General features: G+C 36.6%; 1 protein-coding gene across 46 annotated transcripts in view; it reads left to right on the top strand.

Annotated features, from left to right (window-relative positions):
- Positions 1 to 19,832, top strand: part of Ptprd (protein tyrosine phosphatase receptor type D) — a 2,152,432-nt gene that overhangs the window by 595,198 nt on the left and 1,537,402 nt on the right. For all 46 annotated transcript variants that reach the window (XM_029539561.1, XM_029539552.1, XM_029539551.1 and 43 more), the window contains one exon: positions 8,969 to 9,076. The gene's annotated coding sequence lies outside the window, so the exon portion shown is untranslated. The remainder of the gene's footprint in view (positions 1 to 8,968; positions 9,077 to 19,832) is intronic.

Raw genomic sequence — 19,832 nt, 5'->3', positions numbered from 1 at the left:
GCAGAGATGCAATATACATGTCTACTCATGCTAAAACAGGGAGCCACAACAGACAAAAATACGGTTACTACCAACATCCAACTTTAACCGTAAGCATTATCAGGGTTATTACCGAAATATTGGGGGCCGGGGAGGTTACTTCCAAAGACATCTGCTTCAGCACAGCCCACCCCTGCATGAGTGACAGCTTACAAAGCTGGGAACCTGGAATGCCTCACTCAGGCTACACGTAGATCAACAGGTTGGAACATGTCCCTTCCATGCAACTCAATTTGTCTAAGCCTCTTACAGGCAGCTCAGCTGGATTCTGCTTCTTCAAGGCAGCAATGTCTTCTTTGTAGCGTTTTGTCTCTGAGGGTAGTCTTTGCAGCCCTGCTTCCTTTTATCTTAGAGGGACTCTCGTATTTTATTGTTAACACTTGACAAGGATTGGACTAGTGAATCTAGTCATTTTCAGGACTTCCTGAAGCCACTCTCAGTTGTTCACCTTCTAACTTAAGAAACTTCACCTAATGATGCAATGTTTCAGTCTCAGAGGAAATTGTTATAATCAATACACCTACATATATAACATGCATACAAAAACAGCATATAGTCCTACATTCTGGACACACAGAGTTCCACATTGTCCAAAGAAGGACAAGAATAAACTTTGCCTATGCATATTTGTATAAAATGTTATTCATGTGGCCTAAGAGATTACCTGAGTCCAAAATCCACAAGCATCACCATTCATCAGGGCTTTCTCATAATCTTATGCTGAATTATTCTCTCCTTCCAATTTTGCTATATTTCATGGATATAATTTATTTTCTCATTTAATTTTTGCATCCTCTAATGTAATTAAAACACTGCAGCCTGCTGTTTAAATATCTCAAATCTACTTTGTTTAAAGTAACAAGAAAGAACATAAATCTGAACAGGATGCCCAATGTTTGCAGACAGTAATTTGGCCCTTTGGTGTTACAGTAGTGTGAATGTTGTATATAATTCTTAACTTCGATTGCATTTTCTTATCATCTCAGGACCAAGGGATGCTGAGTAAACTTAAAACTTAGGGAAGACTCCTTCAATCTACCTTCAGATTGTTTGCCGGAAAAGCGCAATGGAAAGTGATACCACTAGAGGGCACTGTGGGACCTTCGTATGATATGATGCTTTCCATCACAGGCTTGCAACAAAGGCTTTCAAAACTCAAACACCAAGAAATATTTTGCTGATGTAGTTAATGGCTTTGCTTCATGTATGGGAATAAAGAAGGAAAAACATCCATTGGGTTGAAATTAGAATAACAGTTGCGAAGATATTCACAGATATTTAATGGAAAATGTACACTAATATCTGTTAAAATGATACTCAACTTCTGTCATATATTTAAATGTTAATTAAAATCGCTCTGAGATATAATTTTCACCTATCATATTTAGCAGTATGATAAATTGCCAGAAGGAGAACAAATTGATTTAATTCTCAAGGGAAAAATCTGACTCTAGCCATATTTATAATTGCATATATATATATATATATATATANATATATATATATATATATCGATCTTTGATGTCCCCACTTACAGGAATTTTCCTACATGTTCACTCCACAGAAAGCTACACCCATCCAAAATTATCACTTGTTTAATATCAAAATCAATTGCAAGGGAATTAAACGGTTCCTGGTATATAAGAACAAAGGATAAAGAAGAAGTTGCTTTTTTATTTATTGAGAAATATTTCAAATAACATTTAGTAAAATAAAAGCCTCCATGAAAAAAGCATGAAATTTTTAGGGGACTGAGAGACTGAGGCAGGAATGTGAGCCTATGCCTGTGTTTGTTTTTGTGCATGTGCTCTCTCTCTCTCTCTCTCTCTCTCTCTCTCTCTCTCTCTCTCTCTCTCTCTCTCTCTGTGTGTGTGTTTGTATTCCTATAAGAAAATTTCTAAGTAAACACAGATAGTGTGGTGTGTTTGTTTGAAAGGTGGAAAATATAAGTTTGTAGGCAAGGGTGGGAGTAACATTTGTTCCTATATGTCATTCTATGTCACTTAAAGTTATAGATCATGATCATGGAAAGTCATTATCTAGCCACATAGCAGAATTTATATTTTTAACAAACAATAGAGGAGACCTTTTGTTTAGCCATTTAAAAAGGGGTTTTTAAATTCTATTTTTAATTATTTTTAATTATTCTTAGGAACACATTAAGTGGATACAAGTATTCTTTGGGGCTCAAAACAGCTATGAACTTTGTCTCCTGTACAGAAAGCCCTGGGTTTAGACCCCAGCACCACATAAACAGAGAGTGGTGGCATATACCTGTAATAGCAGCATTTGAGAGGTAGAGATAGGATACATTACGGAGAGGCTCACAGTGATCCTGAGGGTTCACAATGCTGTCTGCCCCTCAAGGAGCAATGTTCTGTGTCACCTGGAGAACAAATAAAGAAAAAAAAAAAAAAAAAACCTGCTTTCCTTACGAGCTAATGATAGCCTTCCTATCTCAAACTGCTAATACAGACTGGCGTCTTGGGAAACTCTAGAATCATGAGGAGACAAACTTCTGGTCATGGCTACGAAAGTTTACCTGGATTAGTTTAAGGTAGGAAGACCCTGGTTGGATACAGGGGATGAAGCTGGCTGACCAGGAATATGCAATATTCTTCACTGCAAGCAGCCTCAAAGTTTTGCCATGGAAACTCCCTAATCATGAGGCACTTGGAGCTCAAGGGGTGAGCCCAAACACTCTCTTACTTAAACTTCTTTGACACAGATTTTTTTTTTCCCCAGCAACAAGGCAAACAATAATACAAAAACATAATAATGAAAATGTGGTGCCATAAGTGAGTTGTGTTCCCCTTGTAAGCCAGATGTTTCTTGTAGAAACAATCTATATGTCTACTTACCCTAGACTGGGAGCCCAGGACAGGACAAGGCCACAAACCACCAAAGTTCAACTACTTACAGGAGCAGAAATAACTCAGAGACTGCATCACCAAAGCCCCTTTTCACCATCATCATCATCACCACCACCACCACCACCACCACAAACAACAACAACAACAACAACAACAACAACAACACTCACCAAGCAGTGGTGACAGCTCACAAAAGCTGGGAACTTGGGGTGCAATGCTGGGCCTGCAGGCAGCTCAGCAGGATGAAGTGTTCCTTCTAAGAGAGTCCTTTCTAACTCTGCTAGTCTCAGAGTCTTCACACCAGCTCTGCTTGTCTGGTAATGACTTTCAGCAGCCTTTATTGTTTATTCCAGGAAGGAGGTGGCCTTATAAATTAGGTCAGTTTCATGAATCTCCACAAGGTTTCTTTTTTCTTTTCTTTTCTTTTTTCTTTTTCTTTTTTTTTTTTTTTTTTTTTTTTTTTCTTTTCTGGCTTAAGGAGCCTCTCTGCAGGATACTAAATTTCAGCCTCAGGGGAGTCTGCAATACTATAAAAAATCAGGAAAGACATTGGAACCCTCAGCTAAAAAAACACCTTAAAATGTTGTTAGCAGGGCTTACTGGACCATCAGGATGGAATATTATGATTACAAAAATGTGGACAGTGGAGACCTGGCAGAGACTCTATCCCAACCTGGGCTAGGAACCATTTGTGTGACACCCAAGCCAGGGGCTTAGTGCATCCTGCCCGTGTCTTAAGAGTTTGAGTGAGCCTAAATTTAAAACAAGTGAATTAATTTTATTGATGGAAAATTTTTCCAAAATATCATGGTATTAAGCTTACTGCTTTCATCCATATCTGCAGTTGTGGGTACAAAATGAGTGCAAAAAGATAAGAAAATACAGTTTTGTAAAGAACCATGGGTGAGCAAATGGGCACAATGTAAATTAAGGAGAATGAAGACATAAAAACATCTGTAATTCTTAAGTAGTTTTGTGCTTGTTGAAGAGAATGCTTGTGGTTTACAAGACACTACCCACCCAACACTCTATCTTGTGAAAATACAAGTGAATGGGAAATGAGAGAGACTAAACTAACCTTGTCACTGAACAGGTAATTATAGAGAGGTTAACCCAGGAAGCAGAAGCCAGACAGTGAGTGGCAGCATTTGGAGTCCATGCAAATGTTGTTTTTCAGATGTTCCTAAGTTGCCATGGAGACCCATGATGTTGAGGAAACAGGTGGGGTTGACCCAGGACATAAGTCAAATGTGCTACAGACAGCTCAGCTAGAAGGCTACTTAAGTCCTTTGGAGCCCAGATGATTCTCTCATGAATTCCAGATGTGATGTGGAGTTTCAGAATTTGGTATTTTCCCTCCTGGGTATGGATATTGCTTTGATCCAATTTTTCTTTGCTCTATGCCATCTCTCTATTGTGGGTAGGGAATGCTTAGTCTGCACCGTTGAGTGTTGGAATTATGTAACTTTTGGATTTGTACAGTTAAGGAATTTCTTTGTGTCTCAGATGAGCTTTGTCCAAAGTGAGTGTCATTTAAAGACTCTTTGGACTGTTAATGACTATGAGGACTTCTGGAGGTGGACTGAACAGATGTGCTGTGATGTAGCTATGGCACTACAGAGCCCAGAGAAACCTTCCTTCCTTATCTTGTCTTTGCCAGGTATCTTGTCAAAAGAATGAGACAAGCAACTAATACATTATTACTTTATTGCTATAAAGTATGAGCTCTCTAGGAAAGTGTATTAGAGATGACAGCAGCTGGATCATTCTTAGCAGAAGGAAAACTCTTGGAAATGCAGGTTTGAAAATGTGTGGCTTACTGGAGACATTATAGTGGGGGCAACCCGGCCATTAGCACTAATGTAGTGAAACTGTTAAGAGTGCTTGCTTTAAGGTATTCTGATGTTTAACCTAAGAAAGGTATGAAGCATGTGTTATCAATTATACAGGTGATTAGAGAGCTAAAAGCATTCAGGGATTTCTTAGGCCACTTTTTCACATTAGAAAGGAAATATAGATATGGTTTCGATACCTTTCTCCACAGCATGTGTAGAATTGGCTGCTGGCTTGTTTTATTCCACCTTGTATAGCTTGGAAGTTCTTGCCTAACCCAGAAACTAGTGCACCTGAACCTTACCAGCAACCTCCAGACCTTGGCATTGGGCTTTCGGTGTGTTTGACTCATAGAAAAATTGAGGAAGGGGGAAGACTGTGTTTTATGCTCAGGTTCCCATGCGCCATGTCAGCCTGTACTACCTGTGACCCTATATAAAAGACCATTGCTCCATTATGACAGGTCCCTATAGACATTATACTTTATTCTGGCATTCTGGAATAGTAATAACTCTTCTCTTACTATAGGATAGAGCCTGGGCAGGGGAAATTTGCCGTACTGCAGGGGCAATTTCCTGAATACAGCCATATTTGTGTAAATAGGTTCTTTAATAGCTTTCATTAAATTATCCTAATTTGTAAGACCATTCTGCCTTTAGATAGGACTGAATTACTGCATCAAAGTTATTGTTATTATCTAAATGACAAATGATGAACACAAGAACAGAAAAAGCCCAAGGGATAAGAAAAGTTTCCAAAATAATAATAATAATAATAATAATAATAATAATAATTTCTCTAAATTCTACAAGAGAGCTAGAAGTGTAGAACAACAGTCAATTTTGAATTGCGGTTTCATAATTCAAGTGGTTCTTTCCTAAAGATATCACCCCTCACCAAAAATAAAACAAACAAAAAAATAAAGTAACTATTAAATGAGCAACATCAGGTGAAACGAAATGAGCAAGCCCTAGGTAGACACTGAAAGGCAGTGTTTTGGGGTAGGTATAGATGTTGAGATATAGGGAGTATGGAGTCACATTATTTCGTTACCAAAGCTAGTACCAGAATCAGGTGGTGATGCCAACAACTAATTACTTCCTGGTAGATCAGCAAAAGATAAAGGGCATTATGGTAAGTGGATCAGGCAAGAGTATATTTTAGCCTGTAGGAAGATAAAGAATATCAAGAATATCAGCAGCCGGGCGTGGTGGCACATGCCTTTAATCCTAGCACTTGGGAGGCAGAGGCAGGCAAATTTCTGAGTTTGAGGCCAGCCTGGTCTACAGAGTGAGTTCCAGGACAGACTACACAGAGAAACCCTGTCTCAAAACAACAACAGCAACAACAACAACAACAATAACAACAAGAAAACAAAATAAAAATTAAAAAAAAAAAAAAGAACATCGGCTAGTAGCGCAACTGTGGACCATCCCATGCCTTCTCTGCAGTGAGTGCAGTGTTCCTCTCTGTGAGGTCACGAGTGCACCTGAATGCAGTGCAGTTTCAGTGGGTTTCATAGTGTCGAAAGGGAAATCGATCACACCTGACACACCTCATTCCCACAGGCAGCCCAGCCTAAAGGTTTGTTCACACTGATAACTTTCTTGTGCAATCTTCACAAGATTCACAGCAGTGACACCCTGCCGCATTGATGAGATAATTGTCTCCTCAGTATCTCTCCTGAGGTAGGACAAACATAATTCTGTAGGAATTGCATTAGGAATAGCTTAAGTACTATTAATATTCTGTCCCATTAAAATTGTAGATAATATTTTTCATTAATTTATTTATTTATTCACTTTTTATCCAGATCGCAGTCCACTTCTCAGTCTCATCCTTAAAAATCTGCCCACCTCCCCCCCTTCTTCCCAAAAAAGATGAAAAGCTGTTGGGCTACACCCTGCCCTGGGACATCCAGTCCCATCAGAACTAAGTACATCCTCTCCCACTGAAGCCCAAACTGGCAGTCCAGCTAGGGGAAGGGGATCTAATGGCAGACAACAGAGTCAGACAGAGCTTGCTTTTATTGCATTCTTATTGGAAAACCAAGCTGAACATCCCTCCAAATGTGCAGGGGGCAAGAGTGGGGGACTTGGTCCAACCTCTGCAACCTTCTTGGCTGGTGGCTCAGTCCTGTTGGGCCCACATGGGACAGTTTACTTGAATCTGTAGGTCATTTTTTTTTTTTAATGTGTAGCTCATACTGGCCTCGAACTCATGATCCTCCTGCCTCTGCCTCCTTTAGCAAATCCTACTGGGGTGTGCCACCACTACCAGCAAATTCGTAGGTCTTCTTGTGTTGTCCTTGACCCCTCTGGCTGACTCAATTCTGTACCCTACTCTTCTACAGGACTTGCTGAGCACTACGTGATGCTTGGCTGTGGGTCTGTGTATCTATTTCCATCTGCTGCTGGATGAAGCCCTTCAGGAGAAAGCGGTGCTAACCTTCTGTTTGCGAGCATAGCAGAGTATCATTAATGTCAGGGATTGGCTCACTCTTGTGGCATTGGTCTCAAGTTGGGTCAGTTATTGGCTGGCCATTCCCTTAGTCTGTACTATAAATATGCATCTTGTGGACAGGTCAAATTTTGGGTTGAAGGTTTTGGGGTTGGGTTGATGTTCACCTCCCTCCATTGGAAGTCCCACCTTCAGTCTCCATAACCTTGGTATGGAGACCCCATATCCTCCATATCCATATAGCTGATAGAACTTTCAATTAGGATCACCCCTATGGACTCCATAGAGGCTCCCCAGGCATAGGTCTTCAGGTTGTCTTAGAGATGATCAGCACTGATTTCTAATCTCCCTCTCGGCTCTCTCCCACTCCCACTCTCCCCACATCTCATCCCCATCTCTATTCCCCTGTGTTCACCCCCTCCTCCACTCTGTTCCCTTTCTCCATCCACCTCCTATGACTCTTTGGTTTCTCCTTTTAAGTGAGACTCATGCATCCTCCCTTTGATCCTCCTTATTACATAGTTTCTTTGGGTCTCTGAACTGTAGCATGGTTATTCTGTACTTTATAACTAATGTCCACTATAAGTGAGTGCATACAATGCATGTTCTTTTGGGTCTAGGTTACCTCACTCAGGATAATATATTCTGGTTCTACCCATTTGCCTGCAAATTTCATGATTTCCTTGTTTTTAATAGCTGGATAGTATTCCAATGTGTAGATATACCACATTTTCTCTATCCATTCTTCAGTCGAAGGACATCTAGTTTGTTTCCAGTGCAGACACTAAGATCAGCAACTAATAAATGGGACATCATGAAACAGAAGTTTTTGCAAGGCTAAGATACCATCAAAAGGAAAAAACTGCATCCTACAGAATGAGAAAAGATATTTGCCAACCTTACATCTGACAGAAAACTAATATCCAAAATGTATAAATAATTCAAGAAATTTGACACCGCCAAGTAAAATAATCCAATTAAAAATTGGGGTACAGAGCTAAACACAGAATTCTCAATAGAGGAATTTGGAATGGGCGAGAAGCACTTAACTGTATCCCAGCATTAGTCATCAGGGAAATGCAAATCAAAATAACCCGAGATTCCATCTTACGCATATTAGAATGGCTAAGATCAAAAACTGAAGTGATATCACATGATGGCAAGGATATGGATCAAGGGAAACACTCTTCCAATACTGGTGGGATTGAAAATTTGTACAACCACTTTGGAAATCAATTTGGTGGTTTCTCAGAAACTTGGAAATGGTTGCATTTCAAGATCTAGCTATACCAGTCCTGGACAAAAGATGACCTACTACACCACAATGGCACTTGTTCAGCTGTGTTCATAGCAGATTTATTCATAAATAAATTTTTAAAATTTGCTTCTTTGGGGGTTTAAAATGTATTTGGATAAAATAAATAAAATGTATTTGGATTTATAGTCTTTAAAGACAATGCATGTAAAATGACTGTTTAAATTAGCATATCAATTACTTAAACCAAACGCATATAAATGATTTCACTGAAGTAATATGCTTTTACAAGAACTGCTTTATAGAAGATAAACTATAGATGGACCCTTGACTGACACAGGTGCAGTGTTATCCACTGAGGTATAAATTAGAGAGGTCAAGAGTTTACTGTTCCCTTTGTGTTGAATATTCTGATAATTGAATGTCTCATATAACAGAAAATATAGTAAAATAAGTATTTCATTAATTTTGAAAGGAAATAGATGACTGATATTATATTCTGTTCCAGCTCAAAATAAAAGGCAAGCAGTTCTTGGCCTGTGAAACCTGAGTGGCAGTGCCTGGCTGTCAGTATGCTGGCCCCAATGTTGATGGACATGATGAGCTTTGGCTCCAGGTGAGTTGAGTGTGTCCAACAAGGCCACTTCTCCATCATTCATTGTTGCATCTCTGCCATCATTATCCTACAAAACTCATACTGAAGCTTCACAAGTGCTTTTTAAATACTAAAATATTTTTTGTTTAAAAAGAATTATGCTTTTGAAGTTCTATTATGTCTCTAAAATCAATACATACTTCTCCCTCACAACTGTAAATGGCAGAGTTTATAGCAATGCATAGATTTAATTTTAAAACCAGGGTCAAAATACCTGAGCTCCAAGAAAAAGTTGTGATTGCATACATGAGGATAGGAGGGGCAAATTTCAACAGGGTTTTCTAGAACCAAACCTAATTTTAAAACACAGATGCCAAAAAGCTGACCTACCCCAGAGACAACAACTTTTATAACTTACAGAGTAGACAATTCAGACTGGCAAATTGCTCAATGACCCAAAAGACTCCCTTATTTCAGATTTCAAAACTAGAAAAGTCTCAATCTCTCGCATTTAACCATGACTTCCTTTACTAAAATATGGCTATAGAAAAGCACCAGCATGAAATTGCCATTGGCTAGAGTCATAGACTGTTGAGTCCAGAAAGAAAACATTGAAATTAACAACTTAATTATAAATATTTTTATATTTTGCTAAACCTGCACACCAGTCTTCTTCTTTTTTTTTTTTTTTAATGTGTAATTCCCTTTGATTCTCTGCTTTAAACAGGTTCAAGGACAAAGAAAAAAGAAATTAAAACAATCAGGCATTCTATGGACAGGGCTATGAAAAGATAGAAAGTACACAATAAGCATTTGGACTGTATATCAAGTATCTTAATGGCTCTTGCTTTTGACATAGCAATTCTATATGTAGTGATTTAATGTAATGCAATAATTAGTAATGTCTAAAAAGATTTAAACAATAGAATGTTTCCTACAGTCTGTTTTAATGGCATTGAAAATTATGAACATTTCAAGTATGTTTATATATAACTTATAACAGTATATTTTTCAATAGTGAAAATCTATTTAACTATTAGAAATTTTTCACAAGTACAATGCTTCTATAATAATAATTAGTTATATTTATAAGTGAGAAAGATGAGGATTTTAATGTTTTTCTGTATATAAAAAAAGAAAACAGATTTGCAATGAAATCCTCATTATAAAATCTTCTTAAGATTTTAATGCCATATGTGTGTGTGTGTGTGTGTATATATATATATATATATATATATATATATATAATCCATATGTACATATTGATTAAGCTTCTGTATTCTAGTCTATATTTTTAATAATCACTAAGTTTGAACCTTATACATAAGGGAAAACAGGATACCTGTTACAGAAATGTGAATATTAATATATGTTTTACATTTATATAAAGTATTTCAATTTATGTGTAAATAACCTGTTTCACATAATAGATTAAACATTTTATCAATTTTACACAAGGTATTAAAATACTGTCAGTTTATATACATTAATAATTAACTCAGAATCACCAATAATGTGTTGGTATAGGCCATATTTGAATTTTCTACTTCAACTTTTCTATGTCTTCCATCTCCACGTCTGTCTGTTGTATGAGTTGGAATCCTGGCCTGCCTTGGTTCTCTTTTGAGTCTATTCCTATATGTCTATAACTTTGTCTAATATGCCTTTTGAGTGTTTCTGACTCTAAAAATGTACTTTTCTCTGTATTTATTAAATGACCAAGAAAATATCACATGGCAAAGGAATGACTTACTTTTCCTAAATATTTACCAAATATTTTACAAGGGATTCAGTCAATTACTCCACCTGTTCCAGATAACACAGTTGTCAAGTACCCCTGTTTATCAAGCAGTTATCTGTACATTGCACTAACCATTTGTGTTGGAAGTTCATTTTGTCAGGTTTCCTCCATTTGTTATTTTCAGAAAATTATTATCAAAACACACATGCATTATTATTAGGACAAGATCATGGAAGAGAACATAACTTAAGGTTACAGCTATGCTTTATCTTAAGTTCTAAGAGTTGATTACATGGGAAATTCAATGTATTTAAGGCTAATTTTTACATTGTTCTCTTAAAGGATGCTTAAATAAACAGGCGGAGTGCACAGTAAAATAGCAGTCTTAAGGTACAAATGACCTTACGATATATTATATGTCTGGGAAGTCCAGCAAAAGTTCCAGTGTCTTAGCATATGATATGTTTTCATAATATTGCATCACCAATATTGTATTTCAACATACATTTATATGTGACACAAATATTGCAGTGTGATATTTATATAACAGGTATTGATGGATAATGATAACTGAGAAAATTCTCATTGTATAAATAATCATAGGATTGAGTGTGCTATGTTTTTACGTGATTCTTTTTATTTTATTTTGTGATGCATAAAATTTACATTTATTTTTATTATATAGTGACAATTCTTAAAACATTGGCAGTTAGCTTTCCCAGATACCTATGTTCCTATTGATGAGGTCTTTGAACTTTGGAACTGTCCATCAAATTTGTGTGCCCTATAAAAATTCTGACCCGTATTACCCTACATTGAAAGAATTCGAAAGATATCTAGTCTAAAATTTAGTATCAACTAACACACTCCCCACTGTCTGCCTCTGAAGAGATACAAATAGCCCATGTTCATACATTTATTTCTACTTAAACTTTTCAGAAAAAAAAAGAAATACCTACAATTACAAAAATAATTGACACCCTTTCCTTTCCTATTCCTTCCTCTATCACTTAGTCATTTTTCCTCCTCCTTCCATCACTTCAACAAAGAGATACAGTTAGACCATATTCCTTGCACAGTTCTACACACCTTTTCATTCAAATTTAATCATAAGTAAAGTTAGTCCTCATCAAATCATCTTCAGGAACAGCATACTTTTGCTCTTTTTGGCATTAGGTATGGAAAATCACAGAGAAGAAAGTGAAAGATGATCTGCCCAGATAGGGCATACCATCCTGTCCTCAATACACACAGAGCTAAATCTGTGAGCAAGCATAATGATAGTTTTGTTTCTTCTTTTTATATCATTAATAAACCACTTAACAAAAGGATAAATTATGTGCTTATCTATAGATCACCACAAAAGATAAAAACCAACAATTCATAGTAGAAGTTAGAATAGTGGAACAAATAAATGCAGTGTATCTAAATTGTGGTATGCAAACATTGTAACTGTGAGTTGACCTCAAGTACTTGTTCTTGAGCCATGTAGAAGGTTCAAAACTCTGGTCTCACCAGTCCCTTTGGGCCTCTGAACAGTAACTTGCTCATAAGCTTTGCATTGTCTTGTTCTCTGAATCAACTAATATTTGTTAAAAACAAAAAAATACTTTATATTTAAATATTATGCATTTTAGGCAAAGATATTTATTATATTAAATATACAGTCAAAGAATAAAGCTTCAAGGAGACAAATGGCTTGAAGAAATTTATTGCTGTAAAATTCAAAAATATGTAGATATGTGACCATGCTTGAGCTTGAAGAAGAGCATCAACTAAATCAATTTCAGTATTGTCTTAAAGATTTCTTAGTGTATGCATTTGTGCATACATGCATGCATCATTTGCATAAGCTTGTGTGTGCCTGCCTGTGTGCATGTGTGCATGTTTTTTTGTGTGTGTGTGTGTGTGTGTGTGTGTATGACTCCATAAAGGATTTCCCTGGAGATGTAATTACAGGTACTTATGCCAACTGATGTGGGTACCAAAAGCTGAAATTGGGTCCTCTGGACAAAGACCAATTCTCTGAAACTGAACCATCTCCAAAGCACAAGACTACTGAATTAGAGCCTAAATTATTTTGCTCATTATGTTTTTTTTTTATGTTTTATGTTTTTTATGTTTTTTTATGTTTATGTTTATAAGGTTTACCATCACTAAACAAACTTAAAATTGGTGGCAAGTACTTTAATCCCAGAACTGGGAGGGTAGAATTCAAGGTAATTCTGTTCTATATAGCAAGTTCCAGTCAAATAGGGCTACATGATGAGACCTTGCCTCAAAATTATAAAAACATTAGTTATTATTATCAATTCAAACGGTGTTAGGAGTCACTGGATTCACTGGGTTTTGATTTCCTCTCTTTGTCTTTGTCTTTGTTGTTCTCTCTTTCTCTCACTCTCTCTCTCTCTCTCTCTCTCCCTCTCTCTTTCATAGCATTTTATGTCTTTGTTTTCTTTCCTGATGGTGTGAAGCCTCTTCAGATAAATGTTTGTTGAGAAAGTTTCCTTTCTTTCACTGCCCATTAATTCAGCCAGGTTCAAAGATTCCTCTAAGAAAAGGGAATATTCCTCTCCTCTTAGAGAAGGGAATTCATCACTGGAGAAAACACAAGTGTATTGACCTAAAGCACTTCATTTTCATGACATCTACTCACAAAACACATGTAATATGAAAATCAGGGCATAGAACTTTAAGACAGAATTGACTCATTGATCTAGAAGTTAATTCCTGCCACATATTTGTGACATCATGATCTCAAATTTCAGAAGAAGTACACATGTGACAGTGAAAGTTATTCATTGTTACCAAAAACTGTAGTAATGCATCGGAATTATATTTCTTGAATTTTTGAAATAATCATATGACGCTGCAAAATATTTTTCACACAGCGAGTGTCAATAGTCATTTAAGTCTATACATGTAGAATAAATTAAGATCACTCAGTAGTTCATATTTAAAACCCATAGATTTCCATGTAATATGTAATAGAGTCATGGTGAATTAGTATTTATTAGCAACCAAAATTCAGATATGTATTCCCATGTCCTTTACTCACAAAAAGACAATGTAAGTGGCTGGGAAAGTCACCTGGGGATGAAATGAGACTGACTTAAATGAGGCTTTTCAATAACTAAAGATATGGAACCAAGCAAAACATACCAAAACATACTATGACATGGAAATATGCTCAGGGTATAAAAGCCCTTCAGGCTCTCACAGAGGACCAAGGTTTGGATCCTAGCACCCCCGTCCTGTGGTAGTCACCTGTGTATTATAATAATTCAGCTCCAAGTTTCCAATGCCCTCTTCTTGATTCAATGAACTCTTGCCCTCCCATGCAAATGTGCCTACATAGGCACACTTGTACCCATGTAATTGGAAATGAAAGCTAATAACTTCAAAGAATATACTAACACCTACTAAGTTTGTTGTGATACCCTGGATCTGTGCATAATATAGATATCAGGAAATATTATAAGTAATTTATTACTCACTATAACAAACACAGCATATATAAAGATCTTAATAGTATATTATATGCTATCTATACACAATATGAAGTAACTATCTTAGGTTTACTTGCTAAGAGACAAAAAGAGATGCCATGTCAGTTGATTTCCTTGTTAAACACAAATGTGGTAGGCAACTGAGAATGAGGTGGAAGGAAGCTGAATTTGAAATGAAACAAATAGCGTAGATGCGTGGGCTAGAGAAGTGACAGTGACCATGAAGCAGATGGTAGGCTCCCAGCAATGACTTCAATGCAAAGGACACAGGAAGTGACAGTGAGGATTTGTAATTCGGGGAAGCAATAAAGGGCAAGGCAAAAAGAGCAGCATATGTCTGTTGTGTGTCATCAGTTTTATTCCAAGATGTTTTACTGATTTTTTTGTGTCCTCCTCTGATAATCCATTTGCTTTATATACTGGGCAGAAACTTTACAAAATGTCCAGTAGGAATGATTTTATACAGCATTTTTAATGTGGGAATGTCTGATATTTTACCATGTGTACTGGCTAGTTTTGTGTAAACTTGACACAGCTGGAGTTATCACAGAGAAAGGAGCTTCAGTTGGGGAAATGCCTCCACAAGATCCAGCTGTAAGGCATTTTCTCAATTAGTGATCAAGGGGGAAGGGCCCCTTGTGGGTGGTGCCATCTCNAAGGGGGAAGGGCCCCTTGTGGGTGGTGCCATCTCTGGGCTGTTAGTCTTGGGTTCTATAAGAGAGCAGGCTGAGCAAGCCAGTGGAAGCAAGCCAGTAAGGAACATCTCTCCATGGCCTCTGCATCAGCTCCTGCTTCCTGACCTGCTTGAGTTTCAGTCCTGACTTCCTTGGTGATGAACAGCAGTATGGAAATGTAAGCTGAATAAAGCCTTTCCTCCCCAACTTCCTTCTTGGTCATGATGTTTGTGCAGGAATAGAAATCCTTACTAAGACACCATGATTGAGTACATGATGCTTATCATTGCATCTGTGGAGGACACAGTAGGATTTAATGTCACAGAATGAACAAAACCAACTTCTAAGCCATACCAAGTAAACTAAAATGAAGAATCTTTCTCTTACAACCTTAAAAATCTTACTTTTCTACAACAAATAATGCTAGGGTCATAAATCAGAAGCCTTTATAAGCAGTAAAATTTATCTCAGTATTTTATAGGAAGCCTCTTTTTATTTATAGTAAATAAGTAAAAATTCAAATTTATGATTACATAATACTGAATAAGGTATAGATTAACATACAAAGGTTATATAACATGAATATTCAGAAACTTGCTTTGTCTTTTTGAACAAAAGCCAGAACTTTGATTTCACAAAGCACCTTTATCAACTATTTTATCAAATGTCCTAATGTCTTCACACTATTAATTCAGTAACTATGCAAATTCTTCAATATTTTACACACAAAGAGACAGGGTAAAGAGGGGAGAGAGAATTAAAAATGGAATTACCCTATAACAGTGTAGCAGTGAACTTATTAGACTTTGGAGGCTAACAAATAAAAAGCCCACAGTCAGGTATGGATTACTTTTTTTTGGAGTTGTTGACCCATAAATTCCAATAGACCCTTAAATGACATAGGCAATTGCTGTTGATCTTAGTTTTCCTCTAGACCTTGATGGTGTGACCCTATTATTGAAGACAACATGTACTTGACATACAGAACATAGAGAAATTAAGCTTAATTACACAGAGGTTTTGTCTCTATTAACTACATTTCATAGCAATAGAAGGTGCTATGCACAGTACTGGAAGAGAGAAGAAAAATATCAATCATAAGCAATTATTAAACATGTAAGCTTCAGTAATGAGTGACTGGCACGACATACCACTGGTGCATTAGAAGCATGAACACACAAGAAGTCAACAATCACCTTCTGATTGACTACAAATTACACTCCAGAAAAAATAAAAAGTCTTATCTGGAAAAATTTGAGGCTAAGATCCAGTGACTGGACAGGTTATAAGCCATAGAAGAAAACCCATTACTATTTAAACTGATTCCAACTGACTTCGTTTTAGTCAGTGTTCTATTACTGTAAAAGGGACATCATGACCCCAGCAACTCTTACAAAGTAAAACACTTAACTGGGGCTTGCTTGTAGTTCAGAGGTTTAGACCATTATCATTGTGAATGAGATACAGCATGCAGATAGACATGATCCTGGAGAGGAGCTGGGAGTTCTAGATCCAGATCCATAGGCATCAGGCAGAGAGATACTGGGCCTGGCTGGAGCATTTGAAACCCCAGAGTCCACCCCCAAATGAAATACCCCTACAAGGCCATGCCTACTCCTAGAAGGCCATAACTCCTAATCCCTATCAAGTAACACCATTCTCTAATGACAAATTATGCATATTTATGAGTCTATGGGGGTCATTCTCATTCAAACCACCACACACTTTAATCAACAAATCTCTCAGCCCTCAGCTGAGAAGCATCTATTTGCAGTGATTGTGGTTAACACAGAGATCTACACTTGGAAGAGATGTAAATAAGAACCTGCAGAATCCTCACTCATAAATGGAATATATACATGTCACAGCCTTCTCCCAAGGTTGAGGGATCATTGTAGGTATAAGAGAGGTAAGAAAATCTAAGTGCCAGAAGTGATGGGTAACTAAAAGGATTATATCTATCTTCTGGCCACTACAGGGAGGTTTCCCATGTGAACTCACATTGGTAGTGAAAATATCCACATACATGGGTGAGCCCAAGACAGAGCAAGTATCAGCAATTAGATGAAACTGTCATGAAAATCACCTCTAGTCATGGGAACTATTTATTGGCTATTGATAACTGCTGGGAGAAGGAGAGACAGTTTTAAGAGTGTAGCCCCTAACAAATTAATTATGCTCCAAACATCCAATAAACATGCTCCAAACATCAAAGAGTACTTGGGCAACACAAATTGGTTTTGATGGGAAAAATAATATTTTCAAAAGGCAAGAAAGAGGATGCATATCTTACAAGTGTGAGTGTGGGGGTTGAATATGATCAAACAAGGTTATAAAACTCTCAAAGAACTAGTAATAATTGTGTTCACAATAAGAGCAGGGCATGGCATAACAAGTTCCATTGATGGTACTGGGTATGTTCAAGCTCAGGAATTACAGACTACCCTAAGCTGTATGGTAGGTCTCTTTTCCAGACACAATAAAAATGATATTCCAACAGTTTTCAACTACCACTTCAATCAATTAATTTTGGCTTGACAGTTAACATATTTCCTTATTGAAAATCCATTTTAGGAGTAGATTGAGATGTTTAGGACTGAACTAAGGGGTTGGGGCTTGGTGTTCAGTTTTAAATTGCTTTCTTGCAAACACTCATTTGGTATAAAATAACAAACAATAACAAAAGCAATAAAAGAGATGGCTATCAAAACATTTGTTTGAAGACAGAAACATTGTAAGGCAGGAAATTAAAGATGAGTTGGAGTAATCGCAGATTAGAAACAAGAACAAAAGAATAAAGAGAATTTATTTTAAAGAATATGGCCAATATTATCATCATCTGGGAACTGAAAATTTTGTAACTGATAAAATATTACTTACTTCAATTTTTCTGCTCAATGCTGCAAAAAGTTAAGAATTGTTATAAAATTATTACCATAAAATTAATATTAGTATTATCATAAAAGGTAAACTGATCTACTTCAATAATTTTTTTCTGTAATATAGGACTGTCTTCAATGTTGACTATTATAATATTAGACCTCAAATATCAGACTCTCAGCCGTTGATTCCTGTGATCTTGCTGTCGAATGTGAGGTCTGAACACAACTGGCTTCCTAGTCAATATAGGTGGTATTCTTATACAAAGATATAAATTTCTGCCCAATAAGAGGTTGTTTTATCTTACATTGTATTGAAAACAATCGTTTTACACTTTTAGATAGTAATCTGACAGTGGCTGAATGATGATCAATAGTATAAACCTCTGGATCAAATTTTAAGATGTGTGTTAAATCACTTTAGGAACCCGTATCAGTGAGATAACACCATCCATACCAAAAATCATGTATAACTGCAGTCTATAGTAGAAACTGCAAATACTAGTTCCTAGAGATGAAAGTATTGCTGCTCACTATCCTCCTATCAGATATATTGATATTACAGGTATAAACACTTGATCTTTTGAAATTCATGTATACTCTCACTAACAGGAAGAAAAATGGACATCTCATTCATTGAGTTAGGCTGAAAGAAAGAAATAATGTGCTCTATTTAAAACATACCTTTAACCTGGAAAGCAGTATGCTTTGAAAAACATAATGGTAGACTCCATAGTCTTGTATGCAGACCACATGTTAATTTTCTAATTTCTGTCAAAGAATAGACCTCAATTTTCTTTTTTTTTTTTAATTGTATATTTTCTTTAGTCACATTTCAAATTTTATTCCCTTTCCTGGTCACCCCCCAAGTCCTGGAGTCCTCCTATAAAACCCCTCCTTCCCCTACTTCTGTGAGGTTGTTCCCCCACCCACCCACCCTGACATTACCCTACAGAGGAACATTGAGCCTTCACAGGACCAAGGGCCTCTCCTCCCATTGATGCCCAAAAAGGCCATCCTCTGCTACATATGAGGCTGGAGTCATGGGTTCTTCCATGTGTACTCTTTGGTACAAACTCTTTTGGTTTAGTCCCTGGGGGCTCTGGGCAGTCTGGTTGGTTGATATTGTTTTTCCTATTTGGTTGAAAATTCCTTTAGCTCTTTCAGTTCTTTCTCTTAACTCCTCCTTTGGGGACCCTGTGCTCAGTCCAGTGGTTGGCTGTGAACATCTGCCTCTGTAATTTGTCAGACTCTAGGTGCTTATATAGCATAAAGGCAGACAGGGAATCTTCTAGGCTCTCATTTGGTAGGAGACTGTTTTTCTCTTTATAGTAAGAAATAGTTTGGCTCAAAAAGATGAGGTGAATGCAAACAATGTCTTAATGCTTCTTTTAAAATATTCCTTAGAACTTAGAGGAAGATAATTCTCCATAATTGCCAGGGTATATAAGTAACAATGATGTAAGTACTTTTTGTAGAATTAAAAACTATTCTAACTTAACTTTAAATTTGTTTTTTTATGAATATATATATATATATATATGTATATGTATATGTATATATAAATGAAATGGTCTCAAGAAGCTCATAATAACAGCAACAGAAACAGCTAGCTACAAGTCTTTATGTAATACAATCTTGCCATGATGTGAGACCAGCATTCAATTGCTGGACATTTAGAGGTAACTGCTTTATTTTAAATGAAATACGCTGATGTTAATTATCTTAGTTTATCATTGTTCAATATTAGTGTTCAATATTAACTTCCTATTGTGATGTTTAGACAAGTTTTAAGACAGGTACATGATTGGCAGAATTGTCTTCTTTCCTAGATTTAATATGCTAAACCCATTTTATCCAAACATAATTTTATGTTTGGATAAAATCAACATTCAATGTTCAAATTACTAAGACTGTGTAAATATTTTCATGTGCATTATTTTGGCTTAAGACTTAAGTTTTGTTAAAATTCAT

This window comes from Mus pahari, chromosome 6, assembly GCF_900095145.1.
Source record: "Mus pahari chromosome 6, PAHARI_EIJ_v1.1, whole genome shotgun sequence".
Lineage (NCBI taxonomy): Eukaryota > Metazoa > Chordata > Mammalia > Rodentia > Muridae > Mus > Mus pahari.
Note: the sequence above shows the minus strand (reverse complement) of the source record. Positions and strands in the feature narration are given on the sequence as shown.